Below are 19,859 nucleotides of genomic sequence, written 5' to 3' on the forward strand. Positions count from 1 at the left end.
TGATGATATCTACATGTTTTATACACATTATATGTCGTATTTATGCATTTTCCGGCACTAACCTATTAACAAGATGCCGAAGAGCTAGTTGCTGTTTTCTGCTGTTTTTGGTTTCAGAAATCCTAGTAAGGAAATATTCTCGGAATTGGACGAAATCAACGCCCAGGGTCCTATTTTTGCACGAAGCTTCCAGAAGACCGAAGAGGAAACGAAGTGGGGCCACGAGGCGACGACACGCTAGGGCGGCGCGGCCCAGGTGCTGGCCGCGCGGCCCTGTTGTGTCGCCACCTCGTGACGCCCCCTGACCTACCCTTTCGCCTACTTAAAGTCTCCGTCGCGAAACCCCCAGTACCGAGAGCCACGATACGGAAAACCTTACAGAGACGCCGCCGCCGCCAATCCCATCTCGGGGGATTCAGGAGATCGCCTCCGGCACCCTGCCGGAGAGGGGAATCATCTCCCGGAGGTCTCTTCATCGCCATGATCGCCTCCGGATTGATGTGTGAGTAGTTCACCCCTGGACCATGGGTCCATAGCAGTAGCTAGATGGTCGTCTTCTCCTAATTGTGCTATCATGCTCGATCTTGTGAGCTGCCAATCATGATCAAGATCGTTTCTTTGTAATCCTACATGTTGTGTTTGTTGGGATCCGATGGATATTGAATACTATGTCAAGTTGATTATCAATCTATCATATATGTTGTTTATGTTCTTGCATGCTCTCCGTTGCTAGTAGAGGCTCTGGCCAAGTTGATACTTGTGACTCCAAGAGGGAGTATTTATGCTCGATAGTGGGTTCATGCCTCCATTAAATCTGGGACAGTGACAGAAAGTTCTAAGGTTGTGGATGTGCTGTTGCCACTAGGGATAAAACATCGATGCTTTATCTAAGGATATTTGTGTTGATTACATTACGCACCATACTTAATGCAATTGTCTGTTGCTTGCAACTTAATACCGGAAGGGGTTCGGATGATAACCTGAAAGTGGACTTTTTAGGCATAGATGCATCCTGGATGGCGGTCTATGTACTTTGTCGTAATGCCCTGATTAAATCTCATAGTACTCATCATGATATATGTATGTGCATTGTTATGCCTTCTTTATTTGTCAATTGCCCAACTGTAATTTGTTCACCCAACATGCTATTTATCTTATGGGAGAGACACCTCTAGTGAACTGTGGACCCCGGTCCTATTCTTTACATCGCATACAATCTACTGCAATACTTGTTCTTTACTGTTTTCTGCAAACAATCATCTTCCACACAATACGGTTAATCCTTTGTTACAGCAAGCCGGTGAGATTGACAACCTCACTGTTTCGTTGGGGCAAAGTACTTTGGTTGTGTTGTGCAGGTTCCACGTTGGCGCCGGAATCCTTGGTGTTGCGCCGCACTACATCCCGCCGCCATCAACATTCAACGTGCTTCTTGGCTCCTCCTGGTTCGATAAACCTTGGTTTCTTTCTGAGGGAAAACTTGCTACTGTCTGCATCACACCTTCCTCTTGGGGTTCCCAACGGACGTGTGTTAATTGCACGCATCAAGCTCTTTTTCTGGCGCCGTTGCCGGGGAACTGAAGAAAAGCTACACCACAGAGAATTGCCTCCCACGGCAACAGCTCTTTTCCTGGCGCCGTTGCTTGGGAGATCAAGACACGCTGCAAGGGGAGTCTCCACAATCCAATCTCTTTACTTTGTTTTTGTCTTGCTTTATTTTATTTACTACTTTGTTTGCTGCACTTAAACAAAACACACAAAAATTAGTTGCTAGCTTTACTTTATTTACTGTCTTGCTCTCTATATCAAAAACACAAAAAAATTAGTTACTTGCATTTACTTTATTTACCTTTTGTTTATTTCATCATGTTTCCTCCTAACTACACTCTAAAAGACATACCGGTAGGCCGAGGGTCTATAATTGGAAGAGATAATATAGAAGATTTTTTCACTCATGTTAGTACCGCTGAAGATTTTGAAGATAGAAACTTGGCAGAACTTGCTCCTACTTATGAAATTGCTGCTGCTTCTTTAGTTCGCATGTTGGAAACTAAATTTGTTAATCTCAATCCTATAATCCAACACATGTTTCTCACACTCGGTGATATGAAGGAAGGTAATATTAAATATCAATTTCCTCTCAAGAAAGGTATGGAACACTTCCCTAGAAAAAGAATGAAGTTACCTTATGATTCTATTATTAGAACAAATTATGATGTCGATGCTTCATCTCTTGATAATACTTGATATACACTTTCTGCGCCTAGCTGAAAGGCGTTAAAGAAAAGCGCTTATGGGAGACAACCCATGTTTTTACTACAGTACTTTGCTTTATATTTGAGTCTTGGAAGTTGTTTACTACTGTAGCAACCTCTTCTTATCATGTTTTTGTGCCAAGTAAAGTCTCTATGGTAAAGTTGATGCTAGATTTGGATTGCTGCACAGAAACAGCATTGCTGTCTGTCACGAATTCGCGCAGAAGTCTCTGTAAAAAAATCAAAAAAATCTGCAAATTTACGTGCGTGATCCTCAGATATGTACGCAACTTTCATTAGTTTTGAGTTTTTCCGTTTGAGCAAGTTAAGTGCCCCTTCCAGGTTCGTCTTTACGGACTGTTCTGTTTTTGAAAGATTCTGCCTTTTATTTCGCATTGCCTATTTTGCTATGTTGGATGAATTTCTTTGATCCATTATTGTCCAGTAGCTTTGTGCAATGTCCAGAAGTGTTAAGAATGATTGTGTCACCTCTGAACATGTGGATTTTTATTGTGCACTAACCCTCTAATGAGTTTGCTTGAAGTTTGGTGTGAAGGAAGTTTTCAAGGGTCAAGAGAGGAGTATGATATACTATGATCAAGAGGAGTGAAAGCTCTAAGCTTGGGGATGCCCCGGTGGTTCACCCCTGCATATTTTAAGAAGACTCAAGCGTCTAAGCTTGGGGATGCCCAAGGCATCCCCTTCTTCATCGACAACATCATCAGGTTCCTCCCCTGAAACTATATTTTTATTCAGTCACATCTTATGTACTTTGCTTGGAGCGTCTGTTTGTTTTTGTTTTTGTTTTTGTTTGAATAAAATGGATCCTAGCATTCATTGTGTGGGAGAGAGACACGCTCCGCTGTTGCATATGGACAAATATGTCCTTAGGCTTTACTCATAGTATTCATGGCGAAGGTTGAATCTTCTTCGTTAAATTGTTATATGGTTGGAATCGGGAAATGCTACATGTAGTCATTCTAAAATATCTTGAATAATTTGATACTTGGCAATTGTTGTACTCATGTTTAAGCTCTTGCATCATATACTTTACACCCATTAATGAAGAAATACATAGAGCTTGCTAAAATTTGGTTTGCATATTTGGTCTCTCTAAAGTCTAGATAATTTCTAGTATTGAGTTTTGAACAACAAGGAAGATGGTGTAGAGTCTTATAATGTTTACAATATGTCTTTTATGTGAGTTTTGCTGCACCAGTTCATCCATGTGTTTGTTTCAAATAAATCTTGCTAGCCTAAACCTTGTATCGAGAGGGAATACTTCTCATGCATCCAAAATCCTTGAGCCAACCACTATGCCATTTGTGTCCACCATACCTACCTACTACATGGTATTTCTACGCCATTCCAAAGTAAATTGCTTGAGTGCTACCTTTAAATTTCCATCATTCGCCTTTGCAATATATAGCTCATGGGACAAAATAGCCTTAAAAACTATTGTGGTATTGAATATGTACTTATGCACTTTATCTCTTATTAAGTTGTTTGTTGTGAGATAACCATGTTCCTGGGGACGCCATCAACTCTTTGTTGAATATCATGTGAGTTGCTATGCATGTTCGTCTTGTCTGAAGTAAGGGCGGTTTTCACAATCAAATGGTTTGAGTATGCATACTGTTAGAGAAGAACATTGGGCCGCTAACTAAAGCCATGAATCATGGTGGAAGTTTTAGTTTGGACATAAAACCTCAATCTCTTATGAGAATATTAACTGTTGTTGAATGCTTAAGCATTAAAAGAGGAGTCCATTATCTGTTGTCTATGTTGTCCCGGTATGGGTGTCTAAGTTGAAGAATGATCAAAAGCGAGAAATCCAATGCGAACTTTCTCCTTAGACCCTTGTACAGGCGGCATAGAGGTACCCCTTTGTGACACTTGGTTGAAACATATGTTATGCAATGATGATCAGTGTTAACCCAAGCTAATTAGGACAAGGTGCAGGCACTATTAGTACACTATGCATGAGGCTTGCAACTTGTAAGATATAATTTACATGATACATATGCTTTATTACTACCGTTGACAAAATTGTTTCATGTTTTCAAAACCAAAGCTCTAGCACAAATATAGCAATCGATGCTTTCCTCTTTGAAGGACCTTTCTTTTACTTTTATGTTGAGTCAGTTCACCTATTTCTCTCCACCTCAAGAAGCAAACACTTGTGTGAACTGTGCATTGATTCCTACATACTTGCGTATTGCACTTGTTATATTACTTTACATTGACACTATCCATGAGATATACATGTTATAAGTTGAAAGCAACCGCTGAAACTTAATCTTCCTTTGTGTTGCTTCAATACCTTTACTTTGATTTATTGCTTTATGAGTTAACTCTTATGCAAGACTTATTGATGCTTGTCTTGAAGTACTATTCATGAAAAGTCTTTGCTTTATGATTCATTTGTTTACTCATGTCATTACCATTGTTTTTTATCGCTGCATTCATTACATATGCTTACAATAGTATGATCAAGGTTATGATGGCATGTCACTCCAGAAATTATCTTTGTTATCGTTTACCTGCTCGGGACGAGCAGGAACTAAGCTTGGGGATGCTGATACGTCTCCGATGTATCGATAATTTCTTATGTTTCATGCCACATTATTGATGATATCTACATGTTTTATACACATTATATGTCGTATTTATGCATTTTCCGGCACTAACCTATTAACAAGATGCCGAAGAGCCAGTTGCTGTTTTCTGCTGTTTTTGGTTTCAGAAATCCTAGTGAGGAAATATTCTCGGAATTGGACGAAATCAACGCCAGGGTCCTATTTTTGCACGAAGCTTCCAGAAGACCGAAGAGGAAACGAAGTGGGGCCACGAGGCGACGACACGCTAGGGCGGCGCGGCCCAGGTGCTGGCCGCGTGGCCCTGTTGTGTCGCCACCTCGTGACGCCCCCTGACCTACCCTTTCGCCTACTTAAAGCCTCCGTCGCGAAACCCCTAGTACCGAGAGCCACGATACGGAAAACCTTACAGAGACGCCGCCGCCGCCAATCCCATCTCGGGGGATTCAGGAGATCGCCTCCGGCACCCTGCCGGAGAGGGGAATCATCTCCCGGAGGTCTCTTCATCGCCATGATCGCCTCCGGATTGATGTGTGAGTAGTTCACCCCTGGACCATGGGTCCATAGCAGTAGCTAGATGGCCGTCTTCTCCTAATTGTGCTATCATGCTCGATCTTGTGAGCTGCCTATCATGATCAAGATCGTTTCTTTGTAATCCTACATGTTGTGTTTGTTGGGATCCGATGGATATTGAATACTATGTCAAGTTGATTATCAATCTATCATATATGTTGTTTATGTTCTTGCATGCTCTCCGTTGCTAGTAGAGGCTCTGGCCAAGTTGATACTTGTGACTCCAAGAGGGAGTATTTATGCTCGATAGTGGGTTCATGCCTCCATTAAATGCAGGACGATGTGACAGAAAGTTCTAAGGTTGTGGATGTGCTGTTGCCACTAGGGATAAAACATCGATGCTTTATCTAAGGATATTTGTGTTGATTACATTACGCACCATACTTAATGCAATTGTCTGTTGCTTGCAACTTAATACCGGAAGGGGTTCGGATGATAACCTGAAAGTGGACTTTTTAGGCATAGATGCATCTTTGGATGGCGGTCTATGTACTTTGTCGTAATGCCCTGATTAAATCTCATAGTACTCATCATGATATATGTATGTGCATTGTTATGCCTTCTTTATTTGTCAATTGCCCAACTGTAATTTGTTCACCCAACATGCTATTTATCTTATGGGAGAGACACCTCTAGTGAACTGTGGACCCCGGTCCTATTATTTACATCGCATACAATCTACTGCAATACTTGTTCTTTACTGTTTTCTGCAAACAATCATCTTCCACACAATACGGTTAATCCTTTGTTACAGCAAGCCGGTGAGATTGACAACCTCACTGTTTCGTTGGGGCAAAGTACTTTGGTTGTGTTGTGCAGGTTCCACGTTGGCGCCGGAATCCCTGGTGTTGCGCCGCACTACATCCCGCCGCCATCAACCTTCAACGTGCTTCTTGGCTCCTCCTGGTTCGATAAACCTTGGTTTCTTTCTGAGGGAAAACTTGCTACTGTCTGCATCACACCTTCCTCTTGGGGTTCCCAACGGACGTGTGTTAATTGCACGCATCATGGCGCACCAAAAATATGCGCGACAGAAATTTGTAATTTCTGTGGCGCATGTAGAACTGGTGCGCCACAGAATTTCGACTTTCTGTGGCGCATGTGGACGAATGCGCCACATAATTTCCATGGGGCCCACGCGGGGTCCAGCACTGCACATGGGGAAGAAAATTCTGTGGCGCATATGCTTAGTGGCGCACAAGGCATATGCACCACAGAAGTTTATCTTTCTGTGACGCACTAGGCATATGCGCCACAGAATTCTGAAGGATTTTTTCTCACCACGCAACTCCACACCCCCCCCCCCCCCCCCCGCGTGGATCGCCTTTTTAGCACTGTAAAATAAGAAAGAAATAGATATAAAATTAAAAAAATAAAATCCTTCGAGATGCCCATATATTATGTCATCTAGCACAACTGAAAATTAACAAACATGAATTTCGACTTTTTTGCAAAATTACGTTGCAAAATCATCTAACTGGATTTCTGGTTGCATACGAACTCGAAAAAAATGCACAATATATCAAATATTCCCACGAAAATTCTACATACCCGGTTGGACAATTTTTAGAATTGCCAAATTCAAAAAGTAACGGCCAGCTAAAGATTTTTTCCTGCAAAATAAAAAAATCGATTATTTTTTGTGGCGCACTGACTGTCCATGCGCCACAGAAGTTTTGCCGAATTTTTTTGAATTTTCCCGGCGCCAATCTCCTCCTCCACTTCTCCTCTCACTTCTCCATCTCCACCACCACCACCACCTCCTCCCTTCTTCTCCACCTCCACCACCACCTCCTCCCTTCTTCTCCACCACCACCACCACCTCCTCCTCCATTCTTCTCCGGCGACCACCATCTTCTCCTCCTCCTCCGGCGACCACCACCACCTCCTCCGGTGACCTCCGGCGACCACCACCACCTCCTCCGGTGACCTCCGGCGACCACCATCACCTCCTCCGGCAACCTCCACCACCTCCTCCGGCGACCTCCGGCGACCACCAACACCACCACCACCTCCGGCCACCACCACCTCCGGCCACCACCATCACCACCTCTGGCCACCACCACCTCCTCCTCCGGCCACCACCATCACCAACACCAACACCACCACTACCACCTCCTCCTGCTCCTCTACCACCACCACCACCTCCTCCACCTCCACCACCACCACCTCCTCTGGCCGGCTTCCACCACCTCCTCCTCCGGCCACCCCACTCACCTTCCGGCGAGATTCCAAAAAAACCGGCGAAATTCCGGCGGCCCTAGATCTAGATCTGGCCGCCACTTTTTAAAAAAAATTCAAAAAAAAAATTCTATGGCGCATATTGGCATGGTGCGCCACAGAAGTTTTCAAGACAATTCTGTGGCGCATATTGACCTAGTGCGCCAGAAGTTTCAAAATTTTTGTGGCGCATGTACATATGCGCCACAAAATTCAAATACTAGTCGACACAAACGGACGCTCAACCGCACGGTCTGAAAATCAACTATGCGGTCCGAAAATGCGTCTATATCCTAGTCCAGCGGCCTGAGGCGTAGTGTTCACCTTGTCCTGCGAGCTCAGCTACTTTAACCGCAAGCTCGCCGCGGACGATGACGAGGGCGAGCATGACAACGGCGACGTGGACAAGGATGAGGGCGCCAAGGACTACGACGACGCCAAGGCCGAGTAGCCTCATCGGATGGCCATGTCCAAGGCGGAGACAATGACCACGCCGACGACGGGCCCGGTGTGGGATCCGGAGACCTAGCCGCCGAACATTAGCGTAGGGCAGGCCGGTGACACGTACCCAAGGGCACATGCGGTCTACTTCTTCTTCGACGGTCTGGGATCTGTGGCCACCTTCACCACAGCCTCATGCTTCAACGATGGTCTGTCAGCAGTCACCGCAGTCTGCTATTTCTCCTCCACCGCTGGCATACCAGCTTCCACGGCGGATGCTGAAGTTCATCGAACTCGTCAGCGACGATAAGAAGTAGTCCGTAGCTAGGTTTTAAGCTTTTTGACGTATTTTTAGAATTACTAGAATGAACTGGCACGGCGGCACGCCGCGCCTACACTGTAGTACAACGCTGCTAATTATCAACATGAAGCTTATCTATGTGATATCCTTATATCAAACATATTGAACAAATGAGGAAAATTCATGTACTACAAAAAAGCTTCAACAGGCTAATCTAGAACTTTTTACCAATATATATACTCCTAGTTTAGTACATAGTTGGTAAGATAGATCCATCGTAGGGAGCATTGGCTAGAGACACTAACATACATACATACATTCTTTCTCATTGCACAGCTGATAAGATAGACTTGCCTAAGAAGTACCACATGAACCGTATATTTCAACTAATTGGCACAAATACAAATTTTTAGCATGCTAAGGCGGGTGGTCTCAGTGTTCCCACGTCTTCAAACTGTCAGTGGTTGGCATTGTTATATTCATTGGCAGATAAAATGATGATGATGAGTTTGCTTTGCATGGGGCGGTCTAGAACTGGAGCAAGCTTTGCCCAAAGGAATTGAAAGAAGCTACAGTGCCAATATCGAAAAGGTAATGTAAGTCTTCTGTCGCCACCGATTCATGTTCAGATAATCCGCAACCGCCCTTATTGAGAATATTGTCCCATTGAAACTTTCTTGCTGCTGCTGGGTGTCAATCCCAACCAAGAAAGAACTCAATACTTCATATAAAAAATAAGAGGCAAGTTAAAAAAAAACTACATGATAGTTTAGCAACTGCACTTTTATAGTATGATACTAAAGCAACAGATCCATTACTGATATCGAAGATGGTAAGCTCATCTTTGTTGCACCTACACTTCAAAACCAGAAGCAAGCCGGCATCATATATATTCTAATAATCTAAACATGATGAAATGCTAAACATATAACCACTCATTTCATGAGAACAATCTCCACATAGAGCATCTGAATCCCTCACACAATGTGCTTTTAAAAAAGTAAGTGGTGCCAGTATAACAGGGGTAAAGCACCGGCGTATGAAGAACCATACCAGGAAGGGACTGCAACTACAAAATGCAAAGAAACAACTAACGCACCGCTATTGTCAGATTCGATTAGGAAGTTGATGGGTGCACACAGAGGCTATAATACTGATTGCATGAAAAGCTATCTTCTTAATCCGGCAAGCCGAGTATACAAATTGACACAAAATCTCAGAATTACAAATGTGTGTAGAAAAGAGAGCACGTAGGAGTTGTGGAGCCATCAAGATTGATGGAGTATGTAAGCACAATGATGCTTATACATAATCAAGATAACGATTATGCCAGGAAGTAGGAATCAAAGATACCTAGTTTATGTAGTACATGCTGGCAACGCACACAAAAAAAAGCACAGAAGTTACATTGTTGATAATCACAGAAATTACCTGAAAGTCGAAGTAATCAATATCATGAAGTGGTTGGACAGTTTTATCTTCAAGCTGACCGCTAAGTCTGCAGCTGGAAGGCTTCCTGGAGATATGGCGCTTGTAAATGTCATAGAAAAGAAAAAATGTGCCTATGTTTCTCGAGATTTTATTTACCATAAAACAAATAATATAAATCAAAAGATAACACATATGCTGAGGTTGTTGAAAACATATTCTTTGCAGGAGTCATGTGTAGAAGCACCCCTTCCACTGAATACACCCTTTCAGTGCCCACATTCTAACATAGAGTAACGTACTGTAGCTTTGGCATGTACACACTGAGAAGGGATCTCGGTTATAAAAGAAGAAAATAATTAGAAACTATTTGGCCCTCTAAGGCAAGTATTCTGCAGGGTCTATATTTGGTGGTATTTCTTGTGTTTTTTCACTGAAAGCAATGTTGTGAAAGAACAATTTAAAATATGATCAGAACTGCAGCATGGCGAACAGAAATAGTTCAGAAAAATAGTTGCATGGAATCATTCAGTTAGCCAATTTAAGTGTGAAATCTAACAATAGTAACAGCAATGTCCCCAAGTTGTTAGAAGGATAGTGCACAAGTCGGGGATGTAGCATGGTTACTTCTAGTAATGCAGTTACTTGTGGATGTTCCGAGCCCAAATTACAATGGCTCTTCCATTAACTTTGGCTCTTCCATTAACTTTGTATAATCAAATATTCTGGGACTAAATTTGAAGGTAACACGATTTAAATCCTATATATTATTAATAATTCATACAAATCTATGTGAATGTGAGAACAAAATGACCTTGTAGCAATTGCTAGTGTCCTGTGTGCTACAGCCAGAAGGTTGCCTCAAGCCTCTTGATAACCCTGGATGTTGTAGCAAAATTTTGAACACCTGTCGATCCATCAACTCACATATTCACTACTTCCCATAATACTAAGCTGCTTGCAAATCTAAGATATGTACATATGCAAAACCAACCATCAAGCTAGATCAAACAGACAACGGAGAACACAGTTGAAAGAGATTATTCTCAACTAATCTACTAATTAATATTACAGCTCTGTAGCTAGAGAACACTTAACTTGATCAAGTATCTTGATTTGATCTGGATTTGGTAATATGTGTGCACTTATCCTGGAAATCAATCTATTTCATCAGCTATTTTTATTTGTGCTTTCTACAGTGATTCCTATTTTATTATGTCGATGCATATATCAAGTCCCACCATCGTCATCTATGAGGCAAAAAAAATCATTCGCATAAGAAATTATGCACTGAAACCTAGAGAATTGTTCTTTGAAATTATCTATGTAATATAGTTTATTTGCAATATTCCTGTTTAAACCTTCCAGATATATTACCTAAGGAGTAGGCATCAATGTATATATTTAATTATAAATACTCTAGATCCAAATTAAACCTAGACCCATGAAAAAACTAAACAAATGCAATAGCTTTAAGGGTGATCTTTTTAGTGCCGCTTCAATGTAATCATGCAAGATAAACAGATCAACCTCTCATAAAAGAGGAAAATGATCTTGGTCACAACAAATGAGCTTTTGGTGAGGAAGTAGAAGAACCAGGAGAGAGCCAAGCCGGTCATGTCGTAGCCAGCAATCATGCATGAGGTTAAATCGGGCCAGGGAACGTATCCCCTCCTCACCCTGACCCTGAACCAAATCCATCCTGCATACAGAAACCCAAAATTTTTGAGCGACCAAATAACAGATGGGAAGAAAACAAAAACATCCGAAGTTACATGTACACATATACTAAGAAAACAAAAACATCCAGACTTAGATAAACTTACAACCTTCCAAATTTCCATTACTATAGTTGGTAAAAAGATTTTCGTTTTTGGAAACAAAACATACAAAATCTCCATGATAATCTGTGACCAAATTCAGAAATTTGTAAGTTATTTTAAGCTGAAGATACCGTGAAAAGGAAGGAAAGAATCTATCAAAATAAAATCAGTCAATTTTTTTTTGCATAATTACATATAGCTAAACAAATGGTTCACATGGATGAACTGGTGGCATATTTATAAGAAATGCCTTCTTCAGCCTATACAGGAAATAAGGAACTGCTGCTTCTCAAAAACACAAAGTTATGTAACCACTCCATGCGTACCTTAACAGGATGAGAAAGGGTGAACCAAGATACCAGCTCCTACTACGGGATTCCTCCGCTACCACGGTTTTTAGTGCTCTGTCTCGTGACTGCAGCATTGATGTTCTGACCGTTGTTTCGATGGTGACAGGGCGGCTTCCAGGCGATGCCATGCTCCCTAATCCGGAGCAAGCGCTAGCACTGCTGGTCATCGTTTGCGGAAACTGACCATCCGCAGGGTCGAGAAGCACTGTCCAGGTGAGGAGCTGTGGGTTTCTTTACTACTCCAGACAAAGAATCTAAAACTGGAGGAACATTCAGTTAATTAATATTGAAGTGGAAGTAATTAAATACTGGATAGAGATGGTAATTTAGATAAGACAACCTAATGATCAAAGTAATCAACACAGGCTATGAAGCCTCTCTTAAGCAACAACTCACATACGGAGCTGTGAAAATAGGAACCATGAAAAAAAAACTCATGTCAAATAACTGTGCATCCATGTTCTTTTTATACGAAAGATACAATTATCAACACTTGAAATTTGGGTATACCAAATCAGAACTGACTGGTCTTGCAGCAGTACCACATAATACTTGAACCAAATCGAAAATTGAAGAAAAGATAACCTTCATGAGGGCTGAAAGACCTCGCCTGCACAAAAATTCAAGCCGCCCTAAATCAAGTATATGCCAGTCAATCTCCATGTTCCTCTATGTCTCTGGTCATGACAGAAACTAAAAAGAAAAATCCTAGAGGAAAGAAGGTATTGTTCGTTGCACAGGAAGTAAAATTTCATTTATAATTATGTGTCCTGACTGGGAAACATTTTTTTTCCAGATTCCTCCTGATTTGTGGAATGTTCAAGGAAGGAAAAGAAAGATCTGAGACTTTCTAGAGGTCAGATTGAATGGTCCAGTTCGCAAAAGAATCACAATACATTTCATTAGGAAAACATCATATCCGGACCAAATTGTTTGCTTGTTTTGTTCAGCTTTGACTCAAGCTTGCTTACATGCAGCCATAAGAAAACAAAACAAATTAAACAAATTTTCAATGAAAAGCATTGGGACATGAAGAGAACTACTGAGAGATGGGAAAATAAATACAGTTCTGAACACTCACGCGGCGAGCCCCTTCTGTTCCATGGACAGCACCTGGGAACTGGGATCATGCATCGGGAGATTGTTTTTTCATGGACAGTACGCGGCCGTAGAGAGGACAACAGAAAGCATCTGATGAAGAAAAAACCAGGCACCAATAAAAGGAAAAGATCAAACAGTCCGGCCACTCCAAGACTTTGCAAAGCTCAAATTAGAAAGGAGGAAAAATCACTAACAAAGACACAAAGATGGAGTGGCTCCTCTTAGATCCATGTTCCAGAAGGATGATAAATACGTAATATGGTAAGCATTTTAGGAGTCTACACAATTCTCTTTTTTGGGCGATGACAATTAACAGAATGCAAATGTAAACAAACACTCTCTACTGCGGGTCTGCGGCAAACAGTTCACAGCCATCAATGATCATGAGTACACAGGAAACTAAGCACTACATCAAAGTATGTTAGCAGTAAACACAATTCACATGTAAACAAACAGGATTATTGTTGTATGGATTCGTGTTCCGCATTGGCTCAAGTGCAACTGACTTACTGGTACCTGGTTTGCAAGTATCCTAGGCGCCATCATTAAGCTGGACTTTTGGAGATGAGCAAAGTTGAGGCTACTGCTGCTGCTCGGCCTGCCCCCAGGGGCGTGGCCTGCGGAGGTGCTCACCCCGGGCCGTTGCCGCTCCTTTTGCCGCCCTACTGTCGGTAGCCGTGCAGCCGAGGACGCACCGGCAAAGGTCTAGATCCTCCAATGCGTCGCCCCTCTGTTGACTGACAGAGAGAGAGAGAGAGAGAGATCAAGTAGGGCGTGGGAGGGAGAATATAATTGCAAAGGCAGAGAAAGGAGCGGTCAGGCGACATACCTGTGGACCGACGCGGCGCGTAGCCATTGGTGAGTGGTGACCTCCGGGCCTGTGGTTGACATGGGCGTCACCTCCTCGCTGCTCCCTGCTCACCGTACCGCATCCATGCCAACGACGGCGCGCCACCCAAACTCCCTCCCGATGTGGTGCGACGGCCAGATCGGCACCAGCTTCCCCGACGACTGAGCCGGCTGACGGAGGCGGCGTCGGAGCAGCGCCGGCAACCAAGCCTAGGGCAGGGGCGGCGGGGAAACATGGGAGGAGGAGGAGGCGGAGGCACGGTGCGATGGTTGTGTGGCCATGGAGGGGAGCAGAGCACCATCCCTGGGGAAAGGATGTAGCCGGCGGTTGAGCAGATATGTGAGAGGTGGGGGGCAAGTTGGGTTTTCAGCTCGAAAATCAATGCAACCTTAAGCGGTGTGGGAAGTGGGCACTTTGACCATCCAAACCAAGGCTATAGTCACGCGTGGAAGAAATGGAAAAGGAAACTACATGTGCTTTCCAGCCTCCCTATAAATCGTAGAGAGCACCTAGAGTGCACACAAACACATACGTGTCACATTATCATTAATTCCAAAAAAAATCAAAATTAGGAGAAAAATCGAAGTTGTTCAGGTTTAGTATAGTAGATATGGGTTTTTAATGGAAAAAAATTATGCGTCCGTCCGCTTGGGACACCCTAGACGCAAACGGGCGTGTGTTCGATTTTGACCATTCGGCCCGAGGCAAACGGATGCGGATTCGGCCCGAGGCAAACGGATGCGGATTCGGCCTGAGGCAAATGGACGTACCACGTTCGTTTTGGCATCCGATTTGCGTCGCGTCGTTGGAGATGCCCTTATTTCTTTAATTAGGAGGAACAATTAGCATTGAGTTCTGCTCTTGCAGTTTTATATTCAGTTAACAAGAGTGATTAATTTCAAACAATTAGGATTAACGACTCCATGGTCTTTTTTTAGATTATAAGGGCATCTCCAACGGGGCGACACATCCCGCGCCCGCGCGTCCGGATGGGTCCAGCCGGACAAAAAAGTGGCCCAACGCGGCGACGCACCGCAAATGCAGATGGCCGCGGCATCCGGAACGACGCAAACTCGGCCCAAATCTGGGCTAGGTTTGCGTGGCCGTGGATGGCACGCGGCGTCCGGTCGCGTCCGGGCGCTTGGCGCCTCGTCTCCCTTGGGCCCACCTATCGGTGACCGGGGAGGCTATTAAATGTGGACTGGAGGATCTGTCCCTCCACTCCAGTCCCCGAGCGCAACCGCTGCCATGGCCCCGAAGTGACGGTTCGCTCCCGGAGCCAACGACGAGGAGGCGAGCAGCAGCCGCCATCCTATGCCGGCGCTGCGGGCCGGAGGAAATCGAGGCGGCCTCCACATCGGAGAGGCCGCCCGTGGCGGCGCGGCATTGGTGCAACCGCCGCCGCTGCTGATCGAGCCGAATCCCGAGTCCTCGGAGGAGGACCCCGACCTCCGCGCCGCTCTGCTCATCTCGGCGGCGGAGGAGGACGCGAAAAGGCCGCACCTCCATGCGGCCATTCGCACCTCCGAGATGGAGGAAGCGTCCCGGCAGGCGGTGGAGGAAGCCGAGGCCTAGGAGTTGTACGCCCAGGCCCGCCAGGCGCGACGGGAGGAGGAGGAAGCGGCGCGGCGGGAGGAGGCCAGGCGCCGGGCGGAGGAGGAGCGGCGAGAGGAGCAGCGGCGGCAGGAGGCCAGGCGCCGCGCGGAGGAGGAGCGGCGCCAGAAGGCCAGGTGCCGCGCCTGGCAGGAGAAGGAGCATCGCCTCAGGGAGGAGGCGCTGCTCCGTGCGCCGCTGCTTCGTCGGGTGGCTCCAGACCACCACTCCATCTGGGAGGAGGCCCTGTGGTCTCCGTGGCCGGAGTCCCCGACGCGGTCGAGCCACAACAGTGTCTCGCCGCCCGGGGACGTCGTCGACGCCGACGCCGACGCTGACGACGCCCACAGGGGCTAGGCGGCGCACCGGCGGCCACCACGCCGTCGACCAAACCCTAGATTTAGGGTTTTTTTTATTTTGTTTTAAATTTTAAAGCCCATATAGAGGGCTTCTTTTGTTAGTTTATTTGCCCAAAATAGGGCTATGTACAAATGTCCCCAAATTAGGCCATATGCTTAATGAATTTAGTTTGAATTAAAGTTTTAAATTTCGTTTTCGATTTTTTCCGAATTTGCGCTGCGTCCGCGTATTGGGCGCATCGTGCGACCCAAACGGACACGCGAACGCGGGACGCTGTCCGAGTGTCCGCGCGGCCACCCAAACGGTCCCAAAACGGAAGGCCCAGCGCGTCTGTTTGTGATGAGGACATCCCTACCTCACTACTACCTCCGTCATTACCAACTGAAGATGAACCTGCTGTAAAGCTCAAGTCCAATGAAGTCAGGATTGGACCAATGACACGAGCTCGTGCGAAGCTACTTAAACAACAGGTGAACTTGTTCCTAAACGATACCTTGATTGATGAGAACTTTATACTACCTAAGTCCTATTACTTATGTATCATCAGGTATGAAGAGGAGACGAGCATCGCACGAGGAGGAGAGGAGCAGCTGGACGTGAAGATGGACGTGAAGCTGGACAAGGAGCTGAACATGAAGATATCTCATGGACGCGCGAGGGAGGAGCGGGAGGAATGCGCGAGAAGAGAAGAAGAAGTCCAGGCCGGTCCAGCGCCCGGTCAGACCGGCCCCCACGCCGGGCCGCCCGGTCCCTGGCCCGGTCGACCGGCCGCCAACCGGCCGCCAACCGGAGGGAGTGCATCGTACCGGGCAGAAACCGGAAACTTCGCAGTTTCCCGGTTGCCGCCCGGTTGACCGGACCACCGACCGGACCGGCCGGTCCACAGCCTGGTCGACCGGATCCCAGACCGGACTAGTCCGAGTCTGTCTCGACCAGATCTATTCTGGGTCGGTTTTACTTGTATCTTTCGACCAGAACTCGTCCTGGACGCCTATATAAGTGCCTTGGACGACCCCCTAGCTGCTTTAGACCACGTTTAAGATAAACCCTAGTTCTTAGTTGTTTGCTCTGCAAAACTATTGAATTCCCTACACCATATTGCTTGGATATTGTGTAGATCCTGTTTAAGTCTTGTGATCTGCTGTTCCATTGGGAATTAGACGATTGCAACTTACCGCTTCGTGGTCGGCGGCTACGTGCGCAAGTGTGTGGAGTTGCGAATATCTTGCAGGGTTGAGAGCTGTTGCATCTGGCGACAGGGACCAATCGAGAGATCTCGTTGCGTCATACAAGTTATCATCCACTACATCGTCGTGTTTCTCCGCTGCTATCACCCCGTGATCATCATCACCATCGTTGCTTACTGAGAAGATCGGGCCACCCCATATCATCTTGGTATCAGATTTCCAGTTTTCCTCGGTAAGCCATCCACAATCCACCCCATAGTTGAGTTGTGAGTGTTTCCTATCCAGAAAAAGCCATAAAAAGTTAGGGTTAGGGTTTGCCACAGCCTTAGATTGCACTCATTTCAAGTTTTAGTTGCTTTTCGTAGTTGTTTTTGCGTATCTTTATCTTTCTTCTAGTAGAATTGTTAGGGTTTGTGTTTTCTCTATCATCTAGTTTATCATAGTGTGTCAGTTTTTGTTACTCCGAGTCCACATAGCGTACAGTGTGCTTGTTCCCAACGATAGACACAGCCTATCGATATAAAGTGACTAGGAACTTCCCCAGAAGAGACTAGTTTTACCGCTCGATGATGGCGTGTAACTCACACGTTCGTTGGGAACCCCAAGAGGAAGGTATGATGCGCACAGCAGCAAGATTTCCCTCAGAAAGAAACCAAGGTTTATCGAACCAGGAGGAGCCAAGAAGCACGTTGAAGGTTGATGGCGGCGGGATGTAGTGCGGCGCAACACCAGGGATTCCGGCGCCAACGTGGAACCTGCACAACACAACCAAAGTACTTTGCCCCAACGAAACAGTGAGGTTGTCAATCTCACCGGCTTGCTGTAACAAAGGATTAACCGTATTGTGTGGAAGATGATTGTTTGCAGAAAACAGTAGAACAGTATTGCAGTAGATTGTATTTCAGTAAAGAGAATTGGACCGGGGTCCACAGTTCACTAGAGGTGTCTCTCCCATAAGACAAACAGCATGTTGGGTGAACAAATTACAGTTGGGCAATTGACAAATAAAGAGGGCATGACCATGCACATACATATTATGATGAGTATAGTGAGATTTAATTGGGCATTACGACAAAGTACATAGACCGCCATCCAGCATGCATCTATGCCTAAAAAGTCCACCTTCAGGTTATCATCCGAACCCCCTCCAGTATTAAGTTGCTAACAACAGACAATTGCATTAAGTATTGCGCGTAATGTAACTAGTGACTACATCCTTGAACATAGCACCAATGTTTTATCCCTAGTGGCAACAGCACATCCATAACCTTAGAGGTTCTTGTCACCCCTCCAGATTCACGGAGACATGAACCCACTATCGAGCATAAATACTCCCTCTTGGAGTTACTAGCATCAACTTGGCCAGAGCATCTACTAATAACGGAGAGCATGCAAGATCATAAACAACACATAGACATAGCTTTGATAATCAACATAACAAGTATTCTCTATTCATCGGATCCCAACAAACGCAACATTTAGAATTACAGATTGATGATCTTGATCATGATAGGCAGCTCACAAGATCCGACAATGATAGCACAATGGGGAGAAGACAACCATCTAGCTACTGCTATGGACCCATAGTCCAGGGGTAGACTACTCACACATCACACCGGAGGCGACCATGGCGGCGTAGAGTCCTCCGGGAGATGATTCCCCTCTCCGGCAGGGTGCCGGAGGCGATCTCTGGATCCCCGAGATGGGATCGGCGTTGGCGGCGCCTCTGGAAGGTTTTCCGTATCGTGGCTCTCGGTACTGGGGGTTTCGTCACGGAGGCTTTAAGTATGCGGAAGGGCAAGTCAGGAGGGGGCACAGGGGCCCCACACCATAGGCCGGCGCGGCCAGGGGGGGCCGCGCCGCCCTAGGGTTTGGGCACCCTGTGGCCCCACTTCGTTTCGTCTTCGGACTTCTGGAAGCTTCGTGGAAAAATAGGCCCCTGGGCATTGATTTCGTCCAATTCCGAGAATATTTCCTTACTAGGATTTCTGAAACCAAAAACAGCAGAAAATAGCAACTGGCACTTCGGCATCTTGTTAATAGGTTAGTTCCAGAAAATGCACGAATATGACATAAAGTGTGCATAAAACATGTAGATAACATCAATAATGTGGCATGGAACATAAGAAATTATCGATACGTCGGAGACGTATCAGCATCCCCAAGCTTAGTTCTGCTCGTCCCGAGCAGGTAAAACAATAACACAGATAATTTCTGGAGTGACATGCCATCATAATCTTGATCGTACTATTTGTAAAGCATATGTAGTGAATGCAGCGATCAAAACAATGTATATGACATGAGTAAACAAGTGAATCATATAGCAAAGACTTTTCATGAATAGCACTTCAAGACAAGCATCAATAAGTCTTGCATAAGAGTTAACTCATAAAGCAATAATTCAAAGTAAAGGCATTGAAGCAACACAAAAGAAGATTAAGTTTCAGCGGTTGCTTTCAACTTATAACATGTATATCTCATGGATATTGTCAACATAGAGTAATATAATAAGTGCAATGAGCAAGTATGTAGGAATCAATGCACAGTTCACACAAGTGTTTGCTTCTTGAGGTGGAGAGAAATAGGTGAACTGACTCAACATTGAAAGTAAAAGAATGGTCCTCCATAGAGGAAAAGCATCGATTGCTATATTTGTGCTAGAGCTTTGATTTTGAAAACATGAAACAATTTTGTCAACGGTAGTAATAAAGCATATGTATCATGTAAATTATATCTTATAAGTTGCAAGCCTCATGCATAGTGTACTAATAGTGCCCGCA

The 19,859-nt window shown here is 45.0% G+C and overlaps 1 long non-coding RNA gene across 3 annotated transcripts; it reads right to left on the reverse strand.

Moving 5' to 3' along the window:
* Positions 1–9,818: 9,818 nt before the first annotated feature.
* LOC127345691 (uncharacterized) lies at positions 9,819–13,805 on the reverse strand. Of its 3 annotated transcripts, none has more exons than XR_011756274.1 (5): positions 13,606–13,805; positions 13,070–13,179; positions 11,965–12,598; positions 10,630–11,517; positions 9,819–9,903 (listed from the first exon to the last, which is right to left on the reverse strand). It is a non-coding gene; the product is annotated as an uncharacterized lncRNA (long non-coding RNA). The 3 variants fall into 3 exon arrangements; XR_007878850.2 differs by having other exon boundaries at positions 11,965–12,248; positions 13,606–13,803; XR_011756275.1 differs by lacking the exon at positions 13,070–13,179 and having other exon boundaries at positions 11,965–12,248; positions 13,606–13,802.
* Between the last annotated feature and the right edge of the window lie 6,054 nt (positions 13,806–19,859).

This window comes from Lolium perenne, chromosome 3 (genome assembly GCF_019359855.2).
Source record: "Lolium perenne isolate Kyuss_39 chromosome 3, Kyuss_2.0, whole genome shotgun sequence".
Classification (NCBI taxonomy): Eukaryota; Viridiplantae; Streptophyta; class Magnoliopsida; order Poales; family Poaceae; genus Lolium; species Lolium perenne.